Consider the following 16,550-nt stretch of genomic DNA (forward strand, 5'->3'; position numbering starts at 1 on the left):
CACCTCTATGCAAACAAACTAGAAAATCTAGAAGAAATGGATACATTCCTGGAAACATACACCCTCCCAAAACTAAACCAGGAAGACATTGAATCCCCGAATAGAACAATAACAGGCCCTGAAATTGAGGCAATAATTTATAGCTTACCAACAAAAAAAGTCCAGGATCAGATGGATTCACAGCCGAATTCTACTAGAGGTACAAAGAGGAGCTGGTACCATTCCTTCTTAAACCATCCCAATAATAGAAAAAGAGGGAATCCTTCCTAACTCATTTTATGAGGCCTGCATCATCCTGATACCAAAGTCTGGCAGAGACACACACAAAAAAAGAGAATTTTAGACCAATATCCCTGATGAATATCGATGCAAAAATCCTCAATAAAATACTGGCAAACCAAATCCAGCAGCACATCAAAAAACTTATCCACCATGATCAAGTTGACTTCATCCCTGGGATGCAAGGCAGGTTCAACATATGCAAATCAATAAACATAACCTATCATCTAAACAGAACCAAAGACAAAAACCACATGATTATCGCAATAGATGCAGAAAAGGCTTTCAACAAAATTCAACAGCCCTTCATGCTAAAAACTCTCAATAAACTAGGTATTGATGGGACGTATCTCAAAATAATAAGAGCTATTTATGACAAACCCACAGCCAATATCATACTGAATGGGCAAAAACTGGAAGCATTCCCTTTGAAAACTGGCACAAGACAGGGATGCCCTCTCTCACCACTCCTATTCAACACAGTGTTGGAAGTTCTGGCCAGGGCAATCAGGCAGGAGAAAGAAAGAAAGGGTATTCAATTAGGAAAAGAGGAAGTCAAATTGTCCCTGTTTGCAGATGACATGATTGTATATTTAGAAAACCCCATCGTCTCAGTCCAAAATCTCCTTAAGCTGATAAGCAACTTTAGCAAAGTCTCAGGATACAAAATCAATGTGCAAAAATCAAAAGCATTCCTATACACCAATAACAGATAAACAGAGAGCCAAATCATGAGTGAACTCCCATTCACAATTGCTTCAAAGAGAATAAAATACCTAGGAATCCAACTTACAAGGGATGTGAAGGACCTCTTCAAGGAGAACTACAAACCACTGCTCAATGAAATAAAGGAGGACACAAACAAATGGAAGAACATTCCATGCTCATGGATAGGAACAATCAATATCGTGAAAATGGCCATACTGCCCAAGGTAATTTATAGATTCAATGACATCCCCATCAAGCTACCAATGACTTCCTTCACAGAATTGGAAAAAACTACTTTAAAGTTCATATGGAACCAAAAAAGAGCCTGCATTGCCAAGACAATCCTAAGCAAAAACAACAAAGCTGAAGGCATCATGCTACCTGATTCAAACTATACTACAAGGCTACAGTAACCAAAACAGCATGGTACTGGTACGAAAACAGAGATATAGACCAATGGAACAGAACAGAGCCCTCGGAAATAACACCACACATCTACAACCATCTGATCTTTGACAAACCTGACAAAAACAAGAAATGGGGAAAGGATTCCCTATTTAATAAGTGGTGCTGGGAAAACTGGCTAGCCATATGTAGAAAGCTGAAACTGGATTCCTTCCTTACACCTTATACAAAAATTAATTCAAGATGGATTAAAGACTTAAATGTTAGACCTAAAACCATAAAAACCCTAGAAGAAAACCTAGGCAATACCATTCAGGACATAGGCATGCACAAAGACTTCATGACTAAAACACCAAAAGCAATGACAACAAAAGCCAAAATAGACAAATGGGATCTAATTAAACTAAACAGCTTCTGCACAGCAAAAGAAACTATCATCAGAGTGAACAGGCAACCTACAGAATGGGAGAACATTTTTGCAATCTACCCATCTGACAAAGGGCTAATATCCAGAATCTACAAAGAATTTAAACAAATTCACAAGAAAAAAAAACAAACAACCCCATCAAAAAGTGGGCAAAGGATATGAACAGACACTTCTGAAAAGAAGACATTTATGCAGCCAACAGACACATGAAAAAAAATGCTCATCATCACTGGTCATCAGAGAAATGCAAATCAAAACCACAATGAGATACCATCTCACGCCAGTTAGAATGGTGATCATTAAAAAGTCAGGAAACAACAGGTGCTGGAGAGGATGTGGGGAAATAGGAATGCTTTTACACTATTGGTGGGAATATAAATTAGTTCAACCATTGTGGAAGACAGTGTGGTGATTCCTCAAGGATCTAGAACTAGAAATACCATTTGACCCAGCCATCCTACTACTGGGTATATACCCAAAGGATTATAAATCATGCTACTATAAAGACACGTGCACATGTATGTTTATTGTGGCACTATTCACAATAGCAAAGACTTGGAACCAACCCAAATGTCCATCAATGATAGACTGGATTAAGAAAATGTGGCACATATACACCATGGAATACTATGCAGCCATAAAAAAGAATGAGTTCATGTCCTTTGTAGGGACATAGATGAAGCTGGAAACCATCATTCTGAGCAAAGTGTCACAAGGACAGAAAATCAAACACTGCATGTTCTCATTCATAGGTGGGAATTGAACAATGAGAACACTTGAACACAGGGTGGGGAATATCACACACTGGGGCCTATTGTGAGGTGGGGGATTTGGGGAGGGATAGCATTAGGAGAAATACCTAATGTAAATGACAGGTTAATGGGTGCAGCAAATCAACATGGCACTTGTATACATATGTAACAAACCTGCACGTTGTGCACATGTACCCTAGAACTTAAAAGTATAATTTAAAAAACGAAAATAAAATATGTAGCATCTACCCCCTTGCTCTCTCTTGCGCCTCGTTTTGCCGTGTGACATGCCTGCTCCTTCTTCACCTTCTGCCATGATTTGAGGCTTCCAGAGACCTCACCAGAAGCAGATGCTGCCACACTTCTTGTACAGCCAGCAGCACCGTGAGCCAGTTATATCTCTTTTCTTTATAAATTACCCAGGTGTTTCCTTATAGCAATACGAGAATGGCCCAACACAGAAAAGTGGTAGCAAGGAATGGGGCATTGCTATAAAGAGATCAGAAAATGTAGAAAAGCTTTGGAATGGGCATAGGTCAGAAGAGTGTGGAGGGCTCAGAAGAAGACAGGAAGATGAGGGAAAGTTTGGAACTTCTTAGAAACTGTCTAAATGGTTGTGATCAAAATGCAAACAGTGACATGGACCATGAAGGTCAGGCTGAAGAGGTCTCAAGTGGAAATGAGGAACTTATTGGGAACTAGAGCTAAGGTCACTTTTGTCATGTCTTAGCAAAGAACTTGACTGCATTGTGTCCATGCCCTAGGAATTTGTGGAATTTTAAACGTAAGAGCGATGACCTAGGATATCTGGTAGAAGAAATTTCTAAGCAGCAAAGCATTCAAGATGTGACCTGGATGCATCTAACAACCTATGCTCATTAGTGGGAGCAAATAAAATGACTTAAAGCTGGAACTTATGTTTAAAGGGGAAGCAGAGTGTAAAAATTGGGAAAATTTACAGCCTGGCTATGTGGCAGATAAAGAAAATGCTTTTTCAGCAGAGGAATTCAGGCTGTGGAGCAACCACTTGCCAGAGATATTTGCATAACTAAGAAGGAGTCAAGTGCTAACACTCAAGACAATGGGGGAAAGGCCTCTAAGGCATTTCAGAGACCTTCCTGGCAACCCCTCCCATCACAGGGCCTGGAGGCCTAGAAGGGAAGAATGGTTTCATGGGCCAGTCCAGGGCCCCACAGCCCTATGCAGCCTCAGGACACTGCTCCTTGCATCCCAGCCACTTAGTCTCCAGCCTTGGCTCAAAGGGCCCAAGATACAGCCCAGGCTGCTGCTTCAGACGATGCAAGCCATAACCCTTGGTGGCTTCCATATGGTGCACAGACTGCAAAACCGAAGGAGGCTTGGGAGTCTCTGCATAGATTTCAGAGGATATATGGAAAAGCCTGGATGTCCAGGCAGAAGCCTGCTGCAGGGGTGGAGCACTCACAGAGAAACTCTGCTAGGGCAGTATGGAGGGGAAAGGTGGGATTGGAGCCCCCACACAGAGTCCCCATTGAGGCATTGCCTAGTGGAGCTGTGAGAAGAAGGCCATCATCCTCCAGACCCCAGAATGGTAGATCCACCAACATCTTGCACCCTCAGCACAGAAAAGCCACAGGCACTCAACAACATGTAAGAGCAGCCTCTGGAGCGGAACACTGCAAAGCCACAAGGGCAAAGCTGCCCAAGGCCCTGACACCCCACTTCTTGGATCAGTGTGCCCTTGACGTGGGACACAGAGGTTACAGGAAACTATTGTGGAACTTTAAGATTTAGTGACTGCCCTGCTGGATTCTGAACCTGGGTGGGGCCTTTAGCCCCTTGCTTGTGGACGATTTCTCCCTTTTGGAATGGGAATGTTTACCCAACACCTATACTCCCATTGTATCTTAGAAGTAAGTAACTTGTTTTTGATTGTGCAGGTTCATAGGTGGAAAGGACTTGCCTTGCCTCAGATGAGACTTTGGACTTGGACTTCTGAGTTATCGCTGGAATGAATCAAGACTTTGGGAGATGGCCAGGCATGGTGGCTCACGCCTGTAATCCTAGCACTTTGGGAGGCTGAGGCGGGCAGATTACAAGGTCAGGAGATCGAGACCATCCCAGCTCACACAGTGAAACCCCACCTCTACTAAAAATACAAAAAAAATTAGCTGGGCGTGGTGGCAGGCACCTGTAGTCCCAGCTACTCAGGAGGCTGAGGCAGGAGAATGGTGTGAATCTGGGAGGCAGAGCTTGCAGTGAGCAGAGATTGCGCCACTGCACTCCAGCCTAGGTGACAGAACGAGACTCCGTCTCAAAAAAAAAAAAGAAAAAAGACCTTGGGGGATTATTGGGAAGGCATGATTTTATTTTGAAATGTGAGAGGGACATGAGATTTGGGGAGGCCATGGGGAATTATATAGTTTGAATGCATGTCCCTGCCCAAATCTCATATTGAAATATAATGCTCAATGTTGGAGGTGGGGCCTGGGGGAGGAGATTGGATCATGGGGACAGTTTCTCATGAATGGTTTAGCACCCTCTCCCTTGGTAGTATCTTCACAATTGTGAATTCTCATGAGATCTGGTTGTTTAAAAGAATGTAGCACCTCCCTGCTCACTCCTTGCTCCTACTCCAGCCATGTGACATGCCTGCTCCTCCTTTGCCTTCCAACATGATTGTAAGTTTCCTGAGGCCCCCCCAGAAGTGAACAGATGCCAGCACCATGCTTCCTGTACAGCCTGCAGAGCCATAAGTGAATTAAACCTTCTTTCTTTATAAATTACCCAGTTTCAGGTATTTATTTATACTACTGCAAGAACAAACTGACACAATCTACCACTTTCTCTGAAAGTTAGTTAATAAGATTGAATCTACAATGAATAAAATGAGGTTTTTTTATTCACTGCATCGCAGGAAGACAATTTGGCAGATTCTTTTTTGTTTTGTTTTGTTTTGAGACGGAGTTTTGCTCTGTCACCCAGGCTGGAGTGCAGTGATGCAATCTCAGCTCACTGCAAGCTCTGCCTTCTGGGTTCACACCATTCTCCTGCTTCAGCCTCCTGAGTAGTTGGGACTACAGGCACCCGCCACCACGGCTAATTTTTTTGTATTTTTAGTAGAGACGGGGTTTCACTGTGTTAGCCAGGATGGTCTTGATCTCCTGACCTAGTGATCCACCTGCCTCGGCCTCCCAAAGTGCTGGGATTACAGGTGTGAGCCACTGTGCCCAGCCAACTTGGCAGATTCTTAATTGAGTGTGGATGGATATTTAGAATGGACTGACTTAAAACACAGACAAGAATTTACCATGGGGGACCCCTGGCAGGGGTGAGGAGGTGGCCATCGAAGAAGAAAGAGCCCCCTCCAGGATCACTTACATTGACCCAAAGTAGAAGGGCCTGATGATGTCACACTGGAAGTCAGACCATGGGGATGAGGATGGTGTGGACCAGAGCAAAGTGGTCTTCTCAAATACAAGCCATCACGACAAGCATCATATTGTCTTTCAAAGTGCTTTTTAGGTGGACGTTGCTATGGTGTGCACCAGGCAGGAGCTAGGGAGAGTGAAGGGCCTGTTGCTCCGAAACCACGCTAGTGAGTTGATGCAGAAACATGCCTGGGGCGGGGAGGTGCGTGCTAGGCATGGCCCCTGTCCAGGGTCACCTGCTTTGCTCTGTACTCCACCTGGCCTGTCCAGCTTAGCTTAGCTTCCCTGCGTGGAGAACCTTGTTCCCAAACCTTGCATGCTCTCTCCTTCCTGCAGGTGAAGCCCTGCTCCTTGGCCTGGCATTCAAGGCCCTCTAGGGTCTGCCTGCAGCTCCATCCTCCTCCACCCCAGCTGTCCGTCCACATGACTAGTTTTCTGTCTCCATTTGAACCCTTTCAGAACTCCGCGTGCTATGTGGTCTCTCTCTGCCTCCTTGGCTTCCCAAATCCTCTCTCCTTTCTCAGGGTTCTTTAGACCCTTTACTGCTGCCCTGGCAGAGTGAGGGGTTCTACTTCAAAAAAACGTCACAGAGCCTCTTTTAGCATAGGTGTCTCCCACTTCTTGTTAAGAAAAGAAAGCATGTGCCACTTCAAAAAGCAGCGGTGGGACCTACACCAGGCTACACTGTGACTGCCCTGAGGACAGCGGTGGGGTGGTGGGAAACAGGAAGGATGTGGGTGCCTGGTGTCACACACTTGGTTTGATGTTTTTTTCCAAAATGGATTAACTTTGATCGAGCAATGAAAAGTGTTTTTCTTTCCTTAAATGGGCTCTTGTACCATCAGAGTCAGGTTAGCTTTAGAAGAAATTCAGCGCCTGTAGCCCAAAGCCCTTGTGTCTGGAGTGGCTCTTGTTGAGGCTGTTTCTTGCCCAGCTTGATGATTTTTTTCTTCTTGGATTTGAATGTTTTGCCGCCTTTCCCACCCTCGGGGACTCTGCTTGTCCACCCGCATTCTGGTATGGATTAGAAAAGTGTGGGCTTCTAGGCCGGATGCAGCCCAGGGAGTCCTGGCTTGACAAGTGAGCGAGGGCCACTCATTCCAATCAGAAAAGGTGTCCCTGATGGCTGCACTGCTGGTGACTGGAGCATGGGCTGCATTCCATACCAGGGGTCCTCCTGCTGGGACCGCCATGAAGGCATAGCTGGCACCCAGGCTGCGCCCATCCTCAACTGCTCTTCATAGAAATAGCCTCCTTTTCGGGGACAGGCATGGTGGCTCATACCTGTAATCCCAGCATTTTAGGAGGCCAAGGTTGGGGGATCACTTGAGTCCAGGAGCTTGAGACCAGCCTGGCCAACATGGTGAAATCCAATCTCTACTAAATACACAAAAATTAGCTACACTCCTGTAATCCCAGCACTTTGGGAGGCCGAGGCAGGTGGATCACTTGAGGCCAGGAGCTTGAGACCAGCCTGGCCAACATGGTGAAATCCCATCTCTACTAAATATACAAAATGTAGCCACATGCCTGTAATCCCAGCTACTCAAGAGGTTGAGGCCTGAGAATTGCTTGAACCCAGGAGGTGGAGGTTGCAGTGAGCTGAGATCATACCACTGCACTCCAGCCTGGGTGACAAAGGGAGACTCCGTCCCCACCAAAAAAAGGCCTCCTTTTCCACAGCTACCTTCTTCCCCACTAGGAAGGTGCTGCAGTTCCTCTAATCCATAAACAAACAGGGACATAAACATAGAACGTGCTGATGTGTGGTATTCGAATGCCACTTTCATCAAACTCCTGCTTCTCTCTCCTGCACCACTGCTCAAAGCAAAGGAGGTATTAGACTCCAGGAATGAAGAAATCTCAGTAACCCCCAAGAGCAGGAAATTAACTTAGAAACCGTGTGGGGAAACTCGTGCCGGAGCCTGTGGGTTTATCAAGTGACCGAGCGTGATGCCATGTGGACAGCAGCCTAGCCCTGTGGACCTGGCACGCAGGCCACCAGGCCAAGGCTTGACTGCAGCTGACCTGAGTCTCAGCAGACACCTGGTGGTCCTTCCAGAACACAAGAGAATGGGAAGGCTGTGAGGGGCTCCACCTCCCTCAGGACCTCCGAGGGTTCTGGTGAGGTTGCGGGGGATCTTTCTGCCCAGCACCCGCACAAGAGAGACATGGAACACGAAACCACTCAGCTGCAGCCTGGCCCCGGCTCCTTGGCAGTGGGCCACCTGTCATCAGCCCCTGCTGTCACAGGGCCACTCTTCCCGCCTACGTGGGTCATGAGCTGCCCTGCCTGCACCTCTTGTGTGCATAGTCAAGCCCTGCACCGTCTGGCGTGTGCTGGACAGCCTGCCTTCACCTTTCTTTAACACAGTTCCTCCCTCAGCTTGGGTGTCCATGGCTCCAGCATGGGGACAGCTCCTGGTCAGTGTAGGAGTTTGCCAGGGCTGCCTTACAAAGTGCCTCAAACTGCGTGGCTTACAACATGGAAATGTGGTCTTTCACAGTTCTGGAGGCTGCAAGTCTGAGATGGAGGTCAGCAGGGTGGGTCCTTCGGAGGACGCGAGGGAGAATCTGTCCCATGCCTGTCTTCTGGTGTTTTGAGGCCCATCTTTGGTGTTCCCAGTCTTGAAAGAACATCACCTCCACCTCTGCCACCATACTCACGTGGCGTTTGCCCTGTGTGTGAATCTGTGTCCAAATCTCCTCTTTTCACTCATTTTTAATACTGTTGCTCTTTTTGAGATAAGGTCTCACTCTGTTGCCCAGGCTGCAGTGCAGTGGCACGATCATAGCTCACTGCAGCCTTGAACTCCTGGGCTCAAGGGATCCTCCCGCCTCAGCCTCTTGGGCAGCTGGGACCACAGGCGTGTGCAGCCATGTCGGCTAAGTTTTGAAATTTTTGTAGAGACAAGGTCTGCATTGTTATCCAGGCTGGTCTCAAACTTCTTGTCTCAAGTGATCCTCCCACCTGGGCCTCCCAAAGTACTGAGATTACAGGCACGAGCCACCATGTCCAGTCTAGATTTCCTCTTTTTGTGAGGACATTGCTCATATTGAATTAGGGGCCACCCTTCCCCAGTATGACTTCATCTTAGTGAATTACATCTGCAATGACTCTATTCCCAAGAAAGGTCACCCTCCAAGGTATTGGGCTTCAATATATGCATTTTGGAGGATAAACAATTCAACCACAACAGTCACAACTTACTGCTTTAGCTTCAGATATCCTCCTGTCTTTTAAAAAGCCTTCCACACATGACTATCTAAAATCATAGGCGGCAGAGGCCTGACATGGCTGACCTCTCGCGGTTTTGTAAATTACCTACAACTTTCAGCATCTTGTTCCTGTAACTACAGGCATGAATCTTTGAACGCCATTCCCGTCCTCCTTCAGGAAGAAGTGATCTCTCCGGGGCCCAGGATCCAGCCACCTTTGGACATGCTGACAGACAGTTGATTTGCAACCTGCTCTCAGCTTCAGGGAAAGGTGAGCCAGGCCACAGAGTGCTCCAGGGTTCAACATGTCACAAAGCTGTTTGGCCAAACAGGAAAGATCTCAGGACAGTCCTAAGTCCTGCCTCAGGTAGGGGCTGGGTAGTCAGGTGAGATGATTTTCCCGGATGTTAGTACAGCAACCCTTGCTCTCCAAGTTAGCTTCCTGATCTACACCTGGATATTTTTAGTCTAGAAGAACACCCTTCCTTCAGAACTAAGAGTCAGGCTCACTTTAAATGCAAGACTGCTGAGGGTAAATACACAAATACATGCTCAGGTTAAAGAGAAGAGAGACCCGCCGGGCACAGTGACTCACGCCTGTAATCCCAGCACTTTGGGAGGGCGAGGTAGGCGGATCACGAGGTCAGGAAATCGAGACCACGGTGAAACCCCGTCTCTATTAAAATTACAAAAATTAGCTGGGCACAGTGGCGGGCACCTGTAGTCCCAGCTACTCGGGAGTCTAAGGCAGGAGAATGGCATGAACCTGGGAGGCGGAGCTTGCAGTGAACCGAGATTGCGCCACTGCACTGCAGCCTGGGCTACAGAGCGAGACTCCATCTCAATAAAAAAAAAAAAAAAAAAAAAAAAAAGAGAGAGAGAGAGAAGAGAGACTCTTCCTCAGAGCAGACTCCAGAAGGAGAGAAGAGGAGAGAACACAAAGGGAAGCAGATACCAGCCTCTGGGACAGCATCAGTTCCACTCACCCAACAGGCAACAGAAACAGTGGCCCTGATTATATTGTACGTTATCATAGGAGAAAATGATGCTAAAGATACATAAGTGTCACTAAATTAAAAGGAAACAAGCCTGGGCAATGTGGCAAGGCCCCACCTCTACAAAAAATACAAAAATTAGCCAGGCATAGTGGCACGTGCCTGTAGTCCCAGCTACTTGGGAGGCTCAGGCAGGAGGATTACTTAAGCCAGGGAGGTCAAGGCTGCAGTGAGCTCTGATAGTGCCACTGCACTCCAGCCTAGGTGACAGAGCGAGACTCTGTCTCGAAAAAAAAAAAAAAGAACCAATCTCCTGGTCTTTTGGAGGGTTGTTTTTCAAGGCAATGAGGTTGAAGACCCTAACTTATATACACAAAGACTTTTTTTTTTTTAGTGGTAAATCATGACTAGAAAAAAATACTTTACAATCATGGTTAAGTATGAAGTTAGGTTATAAAATAGAATGCAAGTTTTCTGCCCACACGATGGATTAAAAGTAATGGCAAGGCCGGGGGCTGTGGCTCACGCCTGTAATCCTAGTACTTTGGGAGGCCGAGGCTGGTGGATCATGATGTCAGGAGATCAAGACCAACCTGGCCAAGATAGTGAAACCCCATCTCTACTCAAGATACAAAAATTAGCAGGGCATGGTGGCATGTGCCTATAATCCCAGCTACTCGGGAGGCTGAGGCAGGAGATTCATTTGAACCCAGAAGGCAGAGGTTGCAGCGAGCCGAGATCGCACCACTGCACTCCAGCCTGGGCGACGGAGCAAGACTCCGTCTCAAAAACAAAAAAGTAATGGCAAAAACCGCAATTACTTTTGCACCAACCTAATATTTGGGTTGCACATGGCTCTTTCCTATCATGAGAATATCTGTAAGAAAGTTCTAGAAGTAGAATGCTGTTAAAACATGATGTGTATTTGGGAGGCCAAGGCAGGCGGATCATGAGGTCAGGAGATCAAGACCATGGTGAAACCCCGTCTCTACTAAAAATACAAAAAATTGGCCAGGCACAGTGGTGGGCGCCTGTAGTCCCAGCTACTTGGGAGGCTGAGGCAGGAGAATGGCGTGAACCTGGGAGGCAGAGCTTGCAGTGAGCTGAGGTCGCGCCACTGCACTCCAGCCTGGGCGACAGAGCAAGGCCCTGTCTCGAAAAAAAAAATATATATATATATAAAAAATGTGTATTTTAAATTTCACTGGATATTATCTAACAACTCTCCATAAAAATGTCAGGTGACTTATTTTTTTCAGTCTTCTAATTTTAGAATTAGCATGCAGCTATATTTTTCAAAAACAAGAAAAGTGAAACACTGTGCACGAAGACTGCCTGGAAACTTGATCTGTAGGTCCACAGTACCGCATCAACAGAACAGGAACAGCGTGTTTAGAACTGGAGGTAAATTGTCCGTGTCTCCTAGATCACTCTGGCGCCTGTTTTCTACATACCAACTCTCCTACTAAGTGGACCGTTTACAGTTGACCAGAAACTATGACCAGAAAACCCATCTGTCTTGCTGGAGGAAGACACTGGTCACCAAACATAGCGTCTGAGCTGAGGACGGTGATGGAGTTATCTTTACACTACAAATGTTTTCTATCTAAAGTCATCTATAAGCCATGGACGTATTTCAGAGAGAATACTTTGTTATCATGTCGGGGTGTCGAATAGCGTCCTGCCCATCCCCCCACAAATTCACATCCTTCTCAATCTCGGAACACGACCTTATTTGGAAATAAGATCATTGCAGACGTAATTAGTGAAGACCAGCGCATGCTGGGACAGGGTGGTCCCTCATCTAATGCGAGTAGAGTGCTTCTAAGAAGAGGAAAAGTGACACAGAGAGATGGGCTGGCAGAGATGGCAGGGGCATGTCCACAAGCCAAGGAATGCCAAAGACCACCAGTCACACCAGAAGCAAGAGAAAGGCCTGGAACGGCTTCTCCCCTAGAGCCTTCGGAGGGAGTGTGGCCTGCTGACCCCATGACTCTGGGCTCCCAGTCTCCAGGACTGTGAGAGAAGACTTTTCTGTTGTTTCAAATTCCCCAGTTTGTGGTGCTTTTGTTACGGCCACCACAGGAAACAAGTACATCATGTGAGTTTAGGTGTCTTGATTTATTTTTTTTAAACTTGTAATATTTATGTATTATTTTAACTTTGGTTTTAGGGGTACATGTGCAGGTTTGTTATATAGGTAACTCGTGACTCAGGGTTTTGTGCACAGATTATTTTTCCACTTAGGTACTAAGCCTAGTGCCTAATAGTTGTTTTTTTTCCAAACCTCTCTCTCCTCCTACCCTCTACCCTCGAGTAGGCCCCACTCCGTGTTGTTCCCCTCTGTGTCTTTGTCTTCTCATTATTTAGCTGCTGCTTATAAGTGAGAACGTGCCGTGTTTGGTTTTCTGTTCCTGTTAGTTTGCTGAGGATAATGGCCTCCAGCTCTATCCATGATCTTGTTCTTTTTTATTGCTGCGTAGTATTCCATGGTGTATATGTACCACGTTTTCTTTAGTCTATCATTGACAGGCATCTAGGTTGATTCTATGTCTTTGCTATTGTGAATAGTGTTACAGTGAACGTATGTGTGCGTGTGTCTTTATGGTAGAATGATTTATATTCTTTTGGGTATATACTCAGTAATGGGACTGCTGGGTCAAATGGTAGTTCTTGGAGGAGTCGCCAAAATGCTTTCCACAATAGCTGGACTAATTTACACTCCCACCAGCAGTGTATAAGCATTCCCTTTTCTCTGCAAGGTGTTTTGATTTAATTGAAAAAAAAAGGAAAAAGTTTATTTCCCCAAGAACATCTCAAATGTATAAATGTCTGCCATGCCCTAATAGAGCTTATAATAAAATCTTGTCACTAGGGGCAGATTGTAGAAGTTCTAAATGCCTAGTTTGAGAACTTTTAACGAGCCTTCTTATGTAAGTATATTTTGTGACTTTTCTAGTTGTCAATCTGATCTCTGAACCAAAATTCCCTCGGGACACGGACCTGTTGTTCCATATCCCCACATCATACCTGGAGGACCCTAAACCCTCTCTGCAATGAGAGGCCCCTTTCTGTAGCCCAGTGAGGGGCTTTGAGAAGTCTCCAGTCTAGGAACTGGGAGAGGAACTAGACCTTCCTCCTTAAGCCTCTGTGGAAGACCCTGTCCCCCTGCCCCGAGCTGTGGCACTTCCCAGCGGCTGAGCCTGTGCTTTAACTGTGTTCTCATAGCTGCCCTCATCCTACACCCCAAAAACCAGAGGGGCCGAGAGCAGAGGTGTGGCCCACCCTGGCTGACACAGCCTCCTTTCTATCACATCTGTGAGGTGACCCCAGGGTCCAGTGTCCTCTGCAATACAGTTCCAGCTTCTGAAACCAAAGGACAAAGGTACAAAAGAGTGACTCCTTGGTTCTTTGTGTTGCAACCCTGGGATGATGAGTCAACCGTGCTCACTCAGCAGAGAATACTCCTCTTTCTCTCACTGTCCTCAAGGAAGAATGTGGAAAAGTTCCTCAGGCCTGACCCTTGTTTTTATTTCCTTATCGGCTCACCTGGGACACCTACCCACTTTCTCTCCTGTAAGGCGTAGAATCAAGATGCATTTGTGTCTGAGAGCTTCTGTCCCTGCCATGGGAACACAGCTGGCTGGGCAGTCTCAGCTCCAAGATTCCACACCAGGCCCCCAGTCATCAGCAGCTCCACCATGGGGAATAGAGTGGCAGTCCCATTTTCTAGGGAGGATTCCTGGTAGCTCAACTAGCCCATTGAGTAAATCCTGTTTGTTCTTCATGGAATGGTTCAGTAACTCAAGGGGCAGTAGAAAAAAAATTATTAATCAAAATATCCTGGCCTGGCACAGTGACTCATGCCTGTAATCCCAGCACTTGGGGAGGCCAAGGCAGGTGGATCACCTGAGGTCAGGAGGTTGAGACCATCCTGGCCAATGTGGCAAAACCCCGTCTCTACTGAAAATACAAAAATTAGCCAGGTATAGTAGCACGCACCTGTAATCCCAGCTACTCTGAAGGCTGAGACAGGAGAATTGCTTGAACTCAGGAGGCAGAGGTTGCCGTGCCACTGCACTCCAGCCTGGGTGACAGAGCAAGACTCGGTCTCAAAAAACAAACAAACAAACAAAAAAACCCAGGTGAACCAAAAATGGAATAATCTTACTCAGGACATTTTGTAAGGGATGTGAAGGACTATGCAAACATTTAGCATTCCATCCAAACTGGGCAAACCGAAAGTAGGCAAACCCTCCTGCTTAGACAAACACTCCTAGTTGCTGCTTTCACTGATCTCATAGTACCTCATTTTCCTCAACTCTAACTGAGAGTGGAAGAGTGCTGTTTATGGGCTTATGTTCCTGCCCCCTGAGGATATAAATTTCTTCAAGGCAGGATTATTTTATCCTCTCACGGTAAGTAAATAGATAAGCGATTCAGGTGCATCCTGACCAGCCCAGCTGAACCACATTCATTTATCACTCCCATTCATTTCTATTCTCTTTACTTCTTTGTTTTTGTTTTGTTGTTGTTTCAGACACAGTTTCTCTGCTGCCCGGGCTGGAGCACAGTGGAGCAATCTTAGCTCACTGCAACCTCTACCTCCTGGGCTCAAGTGATCCTCTGGCCTCAGCATCCTGAGTAGCTGGGACTAGAGGTGCACATCACCACGCCCAGCTGTTTTTTTTTTTTTTTGGTAGAGACAGGGTTTTGCCAGCTTGCCCAGACTGATTTCAAACTCCTGAGCTAAAATGATCTGCCTGTCTCAGCTTCTCCAAACGCTGAGATTACAGGCGTGAGCCACAGTGCCCAGCCCTCCCTGTTAGGACAGCACCGGCAGACTAATTCTCAAGTTCTACCTGCTAATTTACCCAATGCTTCATTGTCATGGACATGTACCCACACAGACAAGCCAGGGGCCAGACTGTACTAGACCTTCCCACAGCCTAATTTTTAGGACACAGTAGCAACATTTGCACATGGGCAGGGGTCAAAAACAAAAGAACCCAGGGGTTCTTTAGAGCCGTGGCTGTCAAAGCGTGGGCCTGGGACCAGCAGCATCACACCACGTGGGAACGTGGCCCAATGTCAGTGCATGAGCTCTACCCTGCACCTGAGACTCTAGGCGAGGGGCCCAGCAAGCCCCACTGCTGGAACAAGCCCTCACTCAGATAAGCCTGATGCATGTTCAAGTTTAGAAACCGCTGACTTAGAGCAATATTAGCCCGAAAGAACCCAGTGTTAGAAGTTCTCTCTTCTTGCTGCTGGCTAGGAGGAGGTGGGTTCCCCCGAAGGTCATATGCCAAAGGCCTCCTTCAGTGTGAAACCACCCCTATAGCTTGCAGCAGGGACACCAGCTGCCCTGGTACTTCAACATTGTTCTTCGGTTGACTCAAGAGCTGACAGGAAGAGAGAATGTGGAGGGACATGCCAGGTGTGAGGGACCTTCACAGCCCATCCATCATTTTAAGCTCAGGCAGCTGACTTGGAAAAACCCATCAGAATCACAAACAAGGCCAGCCAGGAGGCTGAGACCTGGTGGGGCAGGAAGAGAATAAAGCATCCTTCATTGAGTGAGTGAGAATCTCCAGTCAACCTGGAGGTCTTGGCAGATGGAGGCAGGTGCTTGCTGCATAGAACCTGAAGCCTTGTACCTAATTTTCAGAGTCCATTTAGCATAGTCCGGGTAAGCTTCGGATAAGGGAGTGAGGTGGGGTGGGAGGAAAGAGATCAAATAGTCTAAATCTCCAGCAAAAGTATCCCCAGCCCCGTGACCCTACGAAGGCTTCGGAGGCTGCTTTTTCTTACTGAAGCTTCTTCCCAGCATATAAGAAGTTTTTTGCTATTCAGAGACAGAATTCGACCTGACAGCCCTTGGGAAAAGAACGTCTCCCCACCCCAGGCTCTGAGAACCACACAGATACCTTCGCTAGGGTCCCCAAACTATGGCTCATGGGCTAACTCTGGGCCACTGCCTGTTTCTGTGTGGCTCACAAGCTAAGAATGGTTCTTACATTTTTAAGTGACTGTAAAGTTTAAGATTTTGTGGCACATGAAAATTACATAAAATTCAAATGTCTGAGTACATAAATGAAGTTTTATTGAAACCGCTCTGCCATTTGTTTATTGTCTACGGCTGCTCTAGAACTGCAGCGTTGAGAAGTTGCCACAGAGACCAGTTGGCCCCCAGAACCCAAAGCATTTCCTACCTGAGGCTTTCCAGAAGAGACTGTCGACCACTGCTTTAAAACAAGGAGGTGCCGTTCATGAGTCCAACAAGAAACTCAGCCAGGTTTGGCTGTGCATTGCCACACCAAAAGCAACTTTTTTTTTTTTTTTTTTTTTTTTTGAT

At 46.5% G+C, this 16,550-nt stretch overlaps 1 protein-coding gene across 1 annotated transcript in view; it reads right to left on the bottom strand.

The window, feature by feature from the left end:
* The window catches only part of SLC15A1 (solute carrier family 15 member 1), a 70,638-nt gene that overhangs the window by 51,450 nt on the left and 2,638 nt on the right, over positions 1-16,550 (bottom strand). The gene's annotated exons all lie outside the window — the stretch shown is intronic.

This window comes from Theropithecus gelada, chromosome 17 (genome assembly GCF_003255815.1).
Source record: "Theropithecus gelada isolate Dixy chromosome 17, Tgel_1.0, whole genome shotgun sequence".
NCBI classification, from domain to species: Eukaryota; Metazoa; Chordata; class Mammalia; order Primates; family Cercopithecidae; genus Theropithecus; species Theropithecus gelada.